This window comes from Vipera berus, assembly GCF_964194415.1.
Source record: "Vipera berus genome assembly, chromosome: 6".
NCBI lineage: Eukaryota > Metazoa > Chordata > Lepidosauria > Squamata > Viperidae > Vipera > Vipera berus.
The window spans coordinates 24,092,601-24,108,658 of NC_138208.1; positions in this window are offsets into that span (position 1 = coordinate 24,092,601).

The window sequence follows — 16,058 nt, forward strand, 5'->3', positions numbered from 1 at the left end:
GACAGCTGTCACTGTCAGAGGTTGCTGCTGGCCTGTGCGCGTGCGCGGTTTCTTCCGGCAGCCTTTTGACAGCTGTCACTGTCAACGGCTGCATGCATAGGGATTCCCTGGTTGTTCTCGGGCCGGGAGATTGTCCATATAATGTCAGTATGTAACACCCCTTCCCCCCCCTTGATTTGAACTGTTTAACAATAAACATAGAAGTATTCAAACACAACTGTTGAACGTCGGCATGCTCCCAGCCCACTCAAAGTCCGCGAGGTAGGCGGAAGGCCATCTGGTCCTGCTGGAGCGGCAGAAGATGGGGCCCTCTTCCTCCGCTGGTGTATCCTCTGGAGATGGTGGAGGTGGGGATTGTAAGTTCGGGGATGTTTGCGGTACACCGGGGTTGTCGCTGCTGGACGGTTTGGAATCTCCAGGTAGTGGGCTCAGGGGGAGGTTGGGAAGTGACCTGGGTCAGAGTTGGTCGGTGTGTCTGCGGAGGGTGAGTCCCCCTCCGATGTCTATGGTGTAGGATAAGGGCCCAGTTTGCTCCAGGATGACACCCTGGGTCCATTTATTCTTTCCCCCATAGTCCCTGATCCAGACTTTTTGTCCTTGGGCGAATGTTCTGGGTGGGGGCTTGTTGGCTTCTTCAGCCGCCGGTCTGTCTGGGTGAAGTCTGTCGAGTCTTGTCACCAGCCGGCGGCCCCAGCGCAGTTCAGCGGGGGATTTCCCGGTGGTAGAGCAGGGCGTAGAGTGGTGAGCTAGGAGGAACTGGGCTAGGCGGCAGTGCCAGTCTCCTGCGATGATCTTTCGGAGGGCATCTTTGGTGGCCTTCACCATGACCTCTGCAAGACCATCGAACGAAAGGTGGAAGGGGGCCGACGTGGCGTGCCTAATACAGTTTCCTTGGGAGTCTATTCTATAGCCCAAGAACTCCGTTAAAGCAGCCTGTGCTTATGTGTGAACCTGAAAAAGATGTTGTGACATGCGGGCTAGTTCGTTTCTGACTCTAGGGGCCAGTGCTCATCTCCGTTTCAAAGCCAGCACTTGTCCGAGGACGTCTCCGTGGTCATGTGGCCAGCATGACTAGATGCCAAAGGCGCACAGAACGCTGTTACCTTCCCACCGTAGTGGTCCCTATTTTTCTACTTGCATTTTTACGTGCTTTTGAACTGCTAGGTTGGCAGAAGCTGGGACGAGTAACAGGCGCTCACTCTGTTATGCACTCGGGATTCGACCCGCCAAACTGCCGACCTTCTGATCGACAAGCTCAGCGTCCTAACCCACTGAGCCACCATATCCCTTACAAGATGTGTATACCTATCTGCTAAACCTACTCCATGTAATTACCAAAGCATTTGTTATTCTTGTTTTTGTTGATGATATCAATTGACACAACTTTCATGTTCCCTATGGAAATCTGGTTTGGAAAGCAGCAACTCCATTGCTACCAATGAACAAGGGATGGAAATCCTTTGTATCCTTTATGAATAATGAGAGCAGTGACAACACTAAGTCGCAGATATAGATCTGCATAAAGTCTTGATTTGATTGAACTCATCATTATCACATTTGAACTCTGTGCATTTACAGTTCCATGAGAACACCAAGTTTAGAGAACATTAAAAATGTCTACAAAAGAGCATTTCCTGTATAGTACATAACTATCTAATGGATCTAGTCTAAACTATGAATTTAGTGGTACCCTTCATTATGTTAAATATCAATTAACCCATATAAGTAGAGTGGTTTTGCTGCTAAGAAATTAGATTCTTGAAGTAATTCAACATCCAGTGTTGGATGAAATCTGATATTCATTCCACATTTACTCAGAAATAAGGTTTCTCATGTATCACTGGCATTTGATCAAAAGAAATTATTACTGCTTTCAATTTTGCCTCTCTAGTAATTATGTAGAAGATTGCAGCTTTATCCACTATTTTTCACTGAAAGCATTTGTTTTCCCAAAAGAAGAAAGTGTTAAACATTCTACAAATACAAACAGGTCCTTTTCTCTCTGCCCACTATATAACTATACAATACAATTACAAAAAAAGTAATATGTATAAAATCCTTATGTATAATGCAGAAAATTGAATATTGTACATGTTTATAAGCATAAATACCAAAGTCTTTCCTGCAGTTGTAATATAGCTCTTTCTCCTACTTCCAGATGACAAGATCTGAAATGAGCACAGCTTGTAATCCAGAGCCTTCTGTTCACCTAAAAAAAAATAAGCTCATTGGCTTTCTTTCCAGTGGAAGTTTCTTTGGTAGAAATGCCACTGATTATTTTACAGAGATAAAATGAGTCAAGATCCTTGGATTAAAGTATAGGTTCCTGATCAAATTGTAAAGCTTTCTAGGAAATAATCTTGAAGGCTGCAATTACTGTAGAATAAACCTCAGAATCTTCTAGCTTCTTCTAGGTGAGCAGTGGATAGGGTGAGATGGGGAGGAGAGAGGAAGATGGTTACTCATGGAGTTTTTCCCATGGCAACTGATATGCCAATTTTGTCTTTTCATTTATTCCATAGCCAAAAATATGAGTCATTAGCAGAAGCATCAGGGTTGTTGCATGAATAATAAATGGCACAAAGCTTTTGAAGTCTCTCTAGGTACTCCTCAATATTAATGGCTTCTTTGGTGTTATTTACTAGGTAGCATATTAAGACAGAAGCAGCTAGTATTTAGAAATGCAATTTGCCAGAATGACACCTTTAGAAGATAAGGGTTACTTGGTTGCCAGGCAACAGATATTCTAAAACCAAAAGCTAACTGCAGAATGTTATATCAGCCTCAGTAAGCTGTGATAAGGGAAAGTTCTACTTTTTCATTCCATTTATTATGTTCATAAAGAGACTGTTTGTGACATTTGCAATATCTCAGAAGGGAATTAAATGTCCAGGGCTTCAGAGTTGATAGAAACAATATTTTATTATATTTTCTTCTTAAGATGCAAAGGAATAGTGCATGTCAAGCTGATATGCATCAAAGGATTGTGAAGTAAATTCTAAATCTGAATATGATTCAAGAGACCAATAACTGGCTAGAAGATTGCATAAAATAGTGGGTGGAAATCACTGCACATTCTGGAGCATTAGATTAATGTGCAGTGGGAAGATGTGATACTGCAAAGGAATGCATCCTATGGTGTGTTTTTAGTCAACACCAAGATCATTTCTGACCAGATCAGGTCTTACTTGTTCCTGGACAATGGGTTATACTATTCTAGGAAATGAAGGACAAATTGGGGCCAGCGGGAACAAATTCCCCAAATTAAATATAAACTCAAATAGCAAGAGGATATTAAAAAGTAAATCCAAGAAGGATTTGACATATGTTCAGCATCTTCTTCTAATGAAATATGTGTTTTTGTCATGACCTCTGAGTATTATGTCTCACATATGCATTGCAAAAACAAAAGGGGACAGTGGAATGCATCCCAGACAGTCAAAAACAACAGTTTCTATAAAATTTGCCACATGTGCAAAGTTATCCTAATTTTAATAGAAATGCAGTGTATTAACATTGTATCTTCCCATACTGGGAAAGGCTGACCTGATAAAGTGTGCGACAGTTGTGACCTGATAAAGTGTGTTGCCAACTATTAACGGGCAGTTTGAAGACTCTGGTTCTTATGGTCCTTTATTTTAAATTCAGAGCAATCTGGGATGATCAGCTTTCAAACAGAGGTCACCTTTTCTGAAGAACCTCTAGTCATTAACTTCAGATATAACTAATATTTATTCCTACCAGTGGCATGTGAGCCGGGAATTCTCAGAGCTGTGGTCCCAGTACTTAGGGATGGAAAGGTTTTACTTATTCATTCCAGATTGCAAAGAACTGTTTATACCATCAGATGTTGTGCTGTAGTTTTTTCCTGAAGCTTAGTAGATAGGGAGATGGTGAGAAGGAGAGGCTAATATCACATGCCTTTGCTCCCCTCCCCAATGTCTTTTGTTTCCGCTGAGCTAATCCTTTTCACTATTAAAATGGCCTCACTTGCCATCCTTCTTGCTTGTTTAGATGACTTTTCCCAAGCTCTCTTAGTTGTGCACTTGACTGATGGTTCTTATATTGGCAAAATGATGAATGAACTAAAGCTCAATTCTGTGTTTTTTCTGCTGAACTGAAACATGAAGCTGTTAGTTTCTCACACAAGATCTCACACAGATTGAAAGCAGCCATCATGATATGAGGGAAGGAAGTCTTTAGTTCTCATAAATGAATCATGAATGTTTCGTATGTTGGATTTTTTTTTCTTTCATAACAAATGTAAATTTATAGTAAAATATTATATAAGTCTTAAAAGAACATTTTGTAGATCAAACTTCTATAACAGTAGCCAGCAGTGCTTTTTTTGTAAAAGAAAAAGGTGCCGGAACTCACACATGTCATACAACCCGCCTTGCCTACCCTACAAGGTTCCCTCCAAAAAAGGTGCCGGAACTCCGTTCTGAGCGTTCTATGAGAAAAAAAGCCCTGGTAGCCAGTATTGTCTATAACAGTAGCTAGCATCAAGCCAATTTGATGTCAACATGATGTTTTTGTCATGATGTCATTGTACAAATTACTTAACTATGTACTTGTGCATAGTGTATTTCACTGTTTGCTTCCTTGTCTCCATCATAGCACTCATGAGTGCAGCTTTTACGTATACCGCAGCAGTATATTCAGTAATTCAGCTATTAGCTTGAAGCTGTGGGCAATTTGAAACTAAGGAAGAAATAATTGTTCTACTTAAGTTAGATATAGAGTCATTGACTGAGATGGGCAGCTATAGAAATTAAACAAACAAATTAACTAACAAACAAACAAACTAGCTGTGTAGATAATTTAATGCCTTAAGTCCTATTATTTTTATAGAAATTTCACTGTGTGAATTGAACAGCCATTTTGTGATGAACTTCCTAACTCTGCATCTATTTCGGGAAAGTACTCATCATATCACCTCAAAAACTCATTCAATATATTACTTAAAGCTCAATAGCATTGCCTATCCTTGTGTTATACAGTATCATCACTAGGTGGTGGAGCAGTGGTCAGAATGCAGTACAGGTAGTCCTCGACTTACAGCCACAATTGAGCCCAACATTTCTGTTGTTAAGTGAGACGTTTGTTAAGTGATAAATACATGCCAGTTGCCAAGCATCTTAATTCTGATCACGTGATCATGGGGATGCTGCAATGGTTGTAGGTGTGAAAAATGGTCATTTGTCACTATTTTCAGTGCCGTTGTAACTTCAAAAAATTACTAAATGAATGATTGTAAGTCAAGGACTACCTGTTATTAATTCTTTGCACCTATATTTATATTTTCCTAACAGGAAATTAAAGAGGAATTGTAATTAAAGACAAATGACAAAAATGCTTCTTCATAGGTAAAATCATTCTCACTAATTATTTAAAGTTGGCTGTAAATTTCAGGAGGATTAGGTAAGGGAATGGGATCCTGATGCTACTGCTCAGGGTTTCTTTTCGTGTATTGGATCTCACAGTCCAGAAATATAGATTGGTCAAAGAACCAGAACACAACCAAATGCTGACAAGTGTTACCAGTAAAGGAGAATATTTGTAGCTCAAGATTGAAATGAGGGGTCCTTGGTGCTCTCTGAGCTTGATTGTTTTCTTGCAGATGTTTTATTACCCAAACTAGGTAACATCATCAGTGCTTAGTAAGGAGTGGAGTTGGCTGTCGGTTTATATTCTAGTGACTTGCACTGTCAGTGTTGGTGAGGGTGGTCTTAAAGATACTTTGATTGGGCTGTTTGCTGTTGGCTTCTTTGGCAGTTCCTTGATTGGGGTATTATTTACTTGATTGTTGGTCTGGTGTTAATCTTGGAGATTACCTCTATGCTCATCTGGGTGTTGATTGCTAGTGGGGAGGTGTTTTGATCTTTTTGTCCCCTTTTTGGCTTGTTGATTGTATCTTTTGCATAGTATATAGATATTGTTTATGTCTATGTGCTTATTGATGGCTAATTTGTCAGAATGCCAGGCTTCTAGAAATTCCCTATCATTTTTGGACTTGGCTTGGTCTAGGATGGTCACAGTTTCTATGGTTAAGTCTGTTTATATGTTAGTATGTGAAAAAACATTAGTCTGATACATATGCAAATGTATCAGAGGGAGGAACTGGGAAACAGGTTTATAGAGAAAGACAGAAAAGGGAAAGGGAAAGAGAGATTAGAATATTTAGGCAGATAAGTCTTTTTATCTATGTTCTACAAATGAGACTCTTTAATAGGGATTGTTGCAAGTTTCCTTTTAATACCCCAAAAGAATTCAGCCGTGGTTCTCCTTTTGCTGGTCTTCTTAATGAAACCTTAAATTTAAATGACTATTAGCTCTCTTCTCACATATTCTGTCTCAGCTTTAGAGAGCTCACCTATTGTAATCAAATACAACAGTTTCTTTAGGGGTACTGAATTTCCTCCCCTCTCAATGGGAGCTACCAAAAGGGAGAAGAAAAAAATTCAGTGTGTCAGCAAAGGGACAATCTAATCCTCTTTGCGACTACATCAGCTCTTGCAGTTTTGCTCTACAAATCAAAAGGCATTCCGTTAATGAAAGACCCTTTCCTTTTCATTTTTATTCAGCTTGTGAAATGTGACTAGTATTCACAAAGAGGAAAGGGTGGGGGAGAAGAAGTTTCAGCAAACTTTCAACACCAATATCCACAAGAAGAGTCTACACTTTGATTTGTTGCCTGGTTTCCGTTCACTATTCTCCTCTCGTTTCTCTTTCTTCCCATTCTCACTCTGCTTCATTTTATGCTGTGGACCTTCTCCCGTGGCTAAGTGCACTACATTCAGAGAGTCTTACAAAAACAAAGCTCTTGTTTCTTGATCAGCAACAAACTCATCTTTGTTTGTGCAGCTCAGTTAAGGAAAGCAGGCCAATTTGATGCAGGTTTCTATGGTTCATGGGTACAAAAGCATCTATTTGTATGCAGGCTCTCTGGCAGCCACACAGCAGACTGTGAGATCATCAAGTGCTGGAATGACCAGCTGTAATAAGGAACTGTTAATATAGACACTCTCAATCTTACACGGGAAAAGACCCAAATACGCCAAGACCTACACACACACACACACACACACACACACACACACACTTTTTATTCAGTGCTTTTATTTTCTCAGCTGTCTGTGCCATGGATTTATTCACAGTTCTATGAGGTGGTAAGAAGGGCAGCTACGAATACCTCTGAAAACTGAGAGCCCATTGGACCTTTTTCCCACTTTTGTTTAAGGACTAATGATATTTGTCTTAAGCAGGAAATGATGCTTGACTGCTTCATCCCAGGATTATAGTTACTGGAGCTGAAAGAATTTTCACCCTGTGTTTGACAGACTTCCATAGCACTTGGGTGATGGCCCCATAATGTCCTGCAGCAGATAATCATCCATTTCACAGTTGCTTCTCTAAAATCAGTCACTTGATATGAGGTATTTAGAGATACTAATTTTGCAGATTCAATTAGTTTCCCTAACAGTCACTTACATTGCATTCTGATACGTAACATCTTTAAAAAAATGCCCCATTAAATTCAGTGGAACATAGGTTTGGGGTATCTGAGATTGCAAGCTTAAATGGAACCATCTATCATTCCTTTGCATTTTATTATGTTGGCTTCTTTGGAGAAAAAGGAGTTGTTACAATAGGATTTTATAATTCATTTTTTTTAAAAATGAACACAGTCCAGCATAATTTTAATCATGGAATCATTTCATTGAAGATACAACAATGGAACAGTCTGAGGAGTCCTTCATGGTCTCTGGCCATGGTTGTTTTCTTGCAGATGGTTCATTGCCCAACTATGTATCATCTTCAGTGCACTTATTCAGTGCTATAATATTCTCCTCCATTGGAACAATCTGGGTTGGATGGTTCTTAAAGATGAGTTACTTGCCCTTTCCTCTGTAACCCAGGAAAACTCCAAGTTGCTTAGAGAATCATCTTGACCTCAACTGCCATATACCCTGTACATACAGAATATGGAATATAGCCAGAACGTTTTCTTCCTAAAATCTAAGGGATGTAGATAGATCTGTTGCATATGGCAACTGACTTTATAGGAAAACCCATTCCTATAAACCCCTTTCTCTATTATGTGTCCTTTACAAGCAAAGGACATTCCAACCCCTGGTTCAAAATGCATGTACTCTTCTTGCCTCACAGATGTCCATGCTAAGTGATGCCTGTATTTTGGTGGTTTGGGTGGGCTTATGCTAAGGACTAGTAACATAATTATTTAGTTCAAAACAGAATTAAAGTCAAAATAGTGTGTGTGTGTGTGTGTGTGTGTGTGTGTGTGTACACAAATTAAGAATGACTTCAACTTGAGTGATTATTTGATTTTGGGAAATTGGTCTAGGTTTTGCACATTATTTTGTAGTAAGTGGTATACCAGGCAAAATGATGCATTGGTACCAGATCTGGAATTCTTGCCAACAGCTGTGTTGTATTATTGGCAGAGTCTGCTGTTACATCTTCCCATATGCATATTCTCCATCACTCTACTCCAGGGGTGTCAAACTGCCGAACTGTGGGCTGGATGCGTCATGGCAAAACCTCACCCACCCCATTGCTGGCAATGGAAAAGAAGTCACAATATGTCGTGACACATCACATGACGTTGTGAGTTTGACACCCCTGCTCTACTCCCTTTCTTGATCTAAAAAAAGCTGCATGGAGGCAGTTTCATGATTCTTTTCTCATGATGTAATTGAAGCCTAGAAAGCTATAGTGGCTGCAGTTCACCAGAAAGATTATTATATCATGAAAGATGGGATATTCATATACATCCCTTGATCAATTGATAAAAAGTAACTAAAAAGTTAAATGTTCTTTTCTTTTGAAAAGAAAAAAAATCCCAGTGGATCTGAAATTTGGGATGATTATAAGAATTGAACAGACTATGTGTCTAGCATAATGAATAACAATCATTAATATTGCCTTTCATGAACTTGATTTGAGAAGTTTAAAACAACTGCCAAGGACATTAATATTTCATATGTTTTGGATATTGGATCCTATAGTTTGGAGATATTTGAACTTTGTACCTAGAGAGCAATGTGTTCTCTTCATGAATGCAGAGTATTTCCTAGCCACCATAGAAGCTTCACTCCTTGTAGAAATCCTCAACTTGCATCTATTTCATATTCTCCAACACATGAATATTTATTTATTTTTATTTTTTTTAAATTCCATTTATATCCCGCCCTTCTCCGAAGACTCAGGGCGGCTTACAAGCTTAGCACTAGCCTTCATTCTATGTATATCCCTGCTTATTAGGGCTTTCATACACCCTCCAAGCGGCATTATTGTCTAGCAAATATAGTTGTAAGTGTGTTGGGAGTTCTGAATTAATTAATCAAAATATAATGTGAACCAAATGGAATAAAAATGTATGCAGAACTACAAACAATGTTAAGGATCTTTTTTGTTGCAGGGGGGGGCATTTCAACTTCAGGATTAAACTGTATACTTGCTTAAAATAGGTGCTTATCAGTGACATCATCTAAGTAAACAAAGTCCACATGGTGCAGATGGCACCAGGTCATGAACTCTATCAGAAATGAGGTATTACTAATCTCATCAGAAAACGCTGCTTGCCAGCCCTAAAATTGATGATTAACAATGCAACTTCATTGCATTGACTCTGTAACCCCAGGCTGACTTTGCTGTAAAGCTGTATTTTGAAGCAAACCAAATTTTGATAGTTTCTGAAATAAAGAAAACTTTATTAAAGTTATATTTTTATTGGTTTTTTTTTAATCAGCACTTTAAAGTCCTGGAAATGAACTTTGAAAACTACAGTTGGGGTTTTTGTTTTCTGTTCTCCTTTTCTGAAAATAAAATACATACATATATTCCTCATCCCACACAGTCCTTAGAACAATCATTCTCTGTTTTGGCATGTCAAAAATGTTTATAATGCCACACTATATAAATTTCCCTCTGATTCTGCAAATCTATTTGACCAAATCCTGCGCTACCTCACAAACTGGCGACTGCAGTATCTGCTTTTTGCATTTTTCCTAAAGCTTAGATAAGTGTCTTAAATTCCTCTTAAATTGTAAAAGTTGCCTTTCATGTCACCCTTTCACGGCAATAAAGCTCATAGATATGTATGCATTAGGTTATAATACGATTCTATAATATTGACTTGGAACTATAATTGATATAGATCAGTTAAAATTTTCTTATAAATATCTGGCAATTGAGGAACCAATTTAAATGCAATACATCAATCTTCAGCTTTGATCTTTTTAGGCTAAAAGGCTTGGGGACAGTCAGAAGCTTTGCAGGAAGAAAAAAAAATACATGAAAAGCAAGAGTAAAATTGTAGTCTTTTAAACTCCATGGTAACTCAAATTGCCTGACAAATCCAGGTCACATTTCCATTTTGGATTTCTTTTCTCCTACTGAAGAATAAAATAGCCTCTTTTAAAAACTTCTTACTGACTGAAAATTGGTGAATCTTCTCAAAGGCAGCCAGTTGGAGCTGACCAACTTGTGGATTATACAGAACAATCCAATGGTTGGGAAACAGAGAGCATTTTTTTTAATAAAGAAGGGAAACCAGCACAATAACGTCGGGTGCCCTCAGGGCTGTCAGTGCCAGGGGCCTTAAGCATGAAGTGTTAGTGAGCTCAGAGTAAATAGGAAAAAAAATCAATTGGCAAGGGAGAGCTGCTCGAAAACCTATTTGGTTCAACAGGAATGCTTCAGTAAGCTCATGATGTGGCCATAAAAGTAGGCTACACTTCAAGCAGACTTTCAAATTTCAAGCTAAGCTGAAAGACCCACAAATATGGATGTAAAAAGCCTTCAACTGACCCAATTATCAGAACTTGCATTGTAAAAGCTGCATGGTCAACATCTTTGGATAGGGTTAAGCTTGGTGAGTGGTGATTAGGTCAAGGAAGGAAGTCTAATTTTTATCTTCTGATGTCATTCATTTGTTTGAGGGGTGAGCACTGATGATGTTATCTAGTTTGGGTAATGAAATGTGCAAGGAAAAAAACCAAGCTCAGAGAGCATCAAGGACCCCTCATTTTAACTTTGAGCTACAAATATTCTCCTTTATTGGTATTCATTTGTGTTTTTTAAAAGAAATGTAAATATCCTTCAATAAAACTGAAGAATTCAGATAAACTAATCTCATGTTCCTCCAGAATAATTCATTTCCATAAGTAACCATCTGTGAATTTACTGAAATGTAACAGTGGTCTCCTATTCCTATAAGAAGGATCTCTCAAAACCTGAGAAACAGAAAAACTGAGTAATGATTTATTAATAAATAACATCTTCCAGGTAAGCCTTGGATGAGGTTGGGGAAACTCAAGCTTAAAGTTCAATTCCAGACTACTGAAATAAAATTTGTTTTATTTCCATATCACATAGCCATGCCCCATTCTCTGCCCATTACTTCATTAGGGAAACAATGCTTGATTTTTAATTTCATTAAGGCACTGTTGCTACACCTTCAGAGTCATTGTGATTTATTGTGGATTTTATTTAGCAGTTTGTTTATCTGATCTAATAAAACATCCCAAGTGTGTGTTTGTGTGTGTGTGTGTGTGTGTGTGTGTGTAATATTTATACTGAACGAGTATTAAAAGATTCAGGGACTGCAAAAATTTCAAAAATAAATACTGAATTAGCAAAGGATCTTTCAATTCATCTAATGTTTCTTAAAATTAATGTCTTAAACTTAAGACATGTCTGCATGCATAACTCTTCAAGATATGCATATGATGATGTATTCCATGATCATTTTAAATTTTTCCAAAGAATATTTTAAAAGCAATATTAATAGCACAATATGACTAGTTTGAAATAAGCCCCACTGACGTTTACTGTCTGCGTAGCTCACTCTTTTCCAAAATGACAGAGAATTAAAATGTCTCTTTCCATACACACTTAAAAATTACAAATATATTTTCAATTTAAATCTACATTTTCAAACTCTGTTGTATTTAGTCTTCCAATATTTTATATTTAGTGTCTATTATATTATAATAGAGTGTTTATTACATGAATGTTTGATTTTAGTACATGAACAATCTTCCTATTACAAAGTTACCTTCCCACAATTCCAGCCTTAAAATTATAATAGAAATTATCTATGGGAGTATTCTCTTTCTTAGGAGCTTTAAGATATGTGGACTTCAACTCACAGGATTCCCCAACTAGAATGCTGTAAGTAAGTAACCTCAGTTTCTTCCTGTTCTGTAAATGAACTAGAAGTTAACCTGTTTAGCTGCTAAATGCCAGTATTATGAGAATACAAAAGGTATGATAACAACCCTTGATTGATGCACACATTGAATTTGGAGGCACATAAGGCATTCGTTCCTTTGATCTTTGACATGTTGAAAAGTATAGTGGCAAAAAAGTAAATAAAATCTATGCTGGGAAGCATGGAATTGAGGTAAGTTCTGTTTCATTGGGGTAAAAAGAAATCATAAGAGAGAAATGTGTAATTTTTATTATGAGCCACTAATGAATAACCACACTGCTGAAGTGCAACTTCTAACACACCTGACAGTAATTAAGACTTATCCATCATAGAAGTATATAAGTAAAAAGTAGTTTCTATTGTGTGATAGTATAATGTATTGATATAACTTATTGCAGTGGTTATTTTATTGTTTTGTATACAGTCTGGAATCCAAGATGCTGAACAATTATTTAGTCAGGGATAATTCTTAACAGCATATAACAGCTTATCCTGAGATACTTGGAAGTGCTTAGGAGTCAAGGATGGTGCCTGACCTACCTTTTTTACATCTATGAATTACATAGTACAGTAGAAGGTACATTTGAAAACAGAATGCTAGTACATATAGCCATTAGAAGAGAATACATATATCCTTTGGGTAAAGCATTCCAAATAATTCTTTAAAATATCAACTTGTTTTCATAAAGCTAGGAAAAAGGTGTTATGTATTCTTAGTGAATGGCTTGGCTGAATATTCATGATGAACTAGCAGTTATGTGTTTTAATATCCCTCTGATTTTAATAAAAGAGAATCTCACTGAAAACAATAGGAATTGTGCTTAGTTCTGGTAAGGAGTATATATCTATCCATTGTCAGATGGAATATTCTGTGCATGCTTGAAAATGGAAAGAGATTATTTTGACTGCATGAGTACCATATGTTAACACCTTTTGGGGATAGCCACACCTTTTTTCAGGCTTCCATTAAAGCACCTATGCCTTTGAATGACTTATTCAAAATCATTTTCAAGGCATGTATTGCCCCATAGAATATCTTTTGAAATTGTCCTTTAAAAATAGTGTTAAAATAATCCTGTATCAAAGAGATGAGTGAGTTAATAAAGAGTACCTACAATCTGCTTGCAAAAATCTGGATGACTGCTAGCTGGCCATAAGTAGATACAAAAATATTGCCCACCTAACATAGTAGCCCTGGTTAATAAAAAGTGATTTCATTTTTTTAAAAATGGTATCTGTTTGAGTTGTAAAAATTGCGAAGATGCCATAGATCCCATATGCTCCAATTACAAAGTCTATAGATTTTTTTTGCAAATCATAGAATTCTTTTCCTTTTATGTGCCTGGTGATTAAGGTGCTGGTTTGTTGAGAAGAAGGTTGGCAGTTTGAGACCCAACTACCACATGACAGGGTGAGCTCTCATTCTTGCTCCAGCTCCTCCATATAGCAATTTGAAAGCATGCAAATGCGACTAGATAAATAGGTATCACTTTGATGGTGTTCTGTACCAGCCTGCTACCGGCCCTGCAGAAAAAGCAGGGACAACCCCTTTACAAACGGCAAGAGGCTGGAATAAAGCCTGCCAAATTTATTAACATAAAACAGACACCAACCATGAAACAGGAGCTATGAAACAGGAACTATTCAAGCGGTTGCCTTCAGCAAACCAGCCCTCCCACACATTCCCCTTTTATACAGTTCAGGGCGTGGCTTCTCTCTGCCTCCTTCCGAGGTGCCCCATTGCCTTTCTCTGTTTACTCCTGATTGACTGCCTCCTGCGTCGGGCGTCCTTGAACAGGGCCAGCTGTGGGTCATCTTCATCCACGCTGTCAGGCTCACACAGCTGGGTCTCCATCGTGACCAGGTGGGAGGGGCCTGGCTGAGGGCTCTGCAGAGCCTCAAGGCCATCATCAGCAAGCTCTTCAACACCCCCCTCCTCCTCCTCTGAGTCGTCCGACCCAACTGCCAAACCCACAGGCTGACCCTGAATCACAACAGATGGGAATGTAACAGCATTCCAGAAGGTAACAGCCTCGGCATATAGTCATGCTGCCACATGACATGGAAATGCCTTTGGACAATGCTGGCTCCCCGGGCTAGGAAGTAGAGATGAGCATCATTCCCTAGAGTCACATACAAGAGGGCAGGGGAAAACTTTACATTTACCTTGTGACATTTGACATGACCAAGATCTATATTATATTGTTAGGTCCATTAAACAATTAAGCAGGAGATGGAACATTTGAATTCATTTGTAATGTTATTAGTAAAGATGCAGGAGCACAAAATATAGTAGTATTTGGGTATTAAAAAGAGACTTAGGTTTTAAAAAATGAGGAAAGGTAAAAATAGAGATGGTATTGTAGCTTTGGAGTAACTTACAACTTTGGTCAGAAATCTTTGTCGTCATGCATTTATAAGGAGCCTAATTAGCCAGCAAAATTTTGCACTGACTTTGTAAGGGTTAAAGTAGTCTTAAGCAACACTTCTTTTGTTCCATCTGTATTTGTGGTTGTTCCTCTGAGTCTCTCTGACTCTGGGTTCTCCTCCCCATTCCCATCTCTTTTTTCGACGTGTAATTTTGTTGTTTCCTGCCTCTACCACTCAAGGCATCTGTTTGTTTGTTTGTTTGTTTGTTTGTTTGTTTGTTTGTTTGTTTAAAAGAAAGAAAGAGGGGGTGTCACTGAACTGGGAATGGGCACCAGGCTGTAGGGCTCAACCTCTTTATCTGGACATTTACTGCCAGCAGTGCAAATGAATTTCCAAACCAGAAATAGGCACATTGAATATGGTGAATCTATTTTCAGCAATTTTCTATGCAAAATGAAGACGGCACACCAAGATACTTGAGAATGTTTACATGGGTGGTTGATTAGCACAGCACTGCACAAGCCTATGCATGAAAATCTGATAGATGATTTTTTAAAAAAACGTTAATAACAGCTGAAAATGTGCATATATTGTACTGCTTCATGGAGGTGGAATACAAATGAACAGAATATATTCCAGCTGCATCTACCAAATAAACGGGGAGTTACTAATTTTCTTCTTAGGCTATCCTATAAATTACAGATTTTACTGAGTATAAGTAGGGTTTAATTTTTTAGGCATAGCCTTAGAGATGAATAAAGGAAAATTTAGACTTGAGTAGCTAGTGCAGATCTGAGAAATAAGATCACATTGGTTGATACAAATATTGATTTAACTATACCAGCATTTTCAGAATTTGCATTTTTGTAACTGGAACAATCTTAATCCTGTTTAAATTTGAGACTCCTGTCTATGCTTCTGTTTCCTTTTCTTATGTTTGAGAAAGAACCAATCCCACATTTAATAGTTATGTGAATGCACTAACTTGGATTCCAGACAGTCTTCGAAAAGAATGGACAAAATGGACACTAGGAGAGCAATCCTAGTGAAATGAATGCTGAATTGCTCTAGAAGCCTACAGTACATATTTGGCCTATGAAAAGTCCTGGGTTTTAAATTATAGAATCTCCCATTAGAAGAGAGCTGGGCTTGTTAGTATATGAAGACATTAAATGCCAGGAAGTCGCAGCAAAACTTTGGAATGGAGACGTGTCCAGGTACTTTACTCTAGTTCCCCAATCTGGCTTTCAGATGTAATGAAATACATTGTCTTATTATCAATGGCAAAAAAATATTCAAGTTGCAATCCCATCATCTTTCCTACACAGAATAAAAGAGCATCTTGTGTTATCTCAAAGTACTGCATATCTTACATCAGATTTGAATTATAACAATATCAGACAGCAAGACTGATAAAGATTGTCATCCTTAGATCTTGGAGACGTAG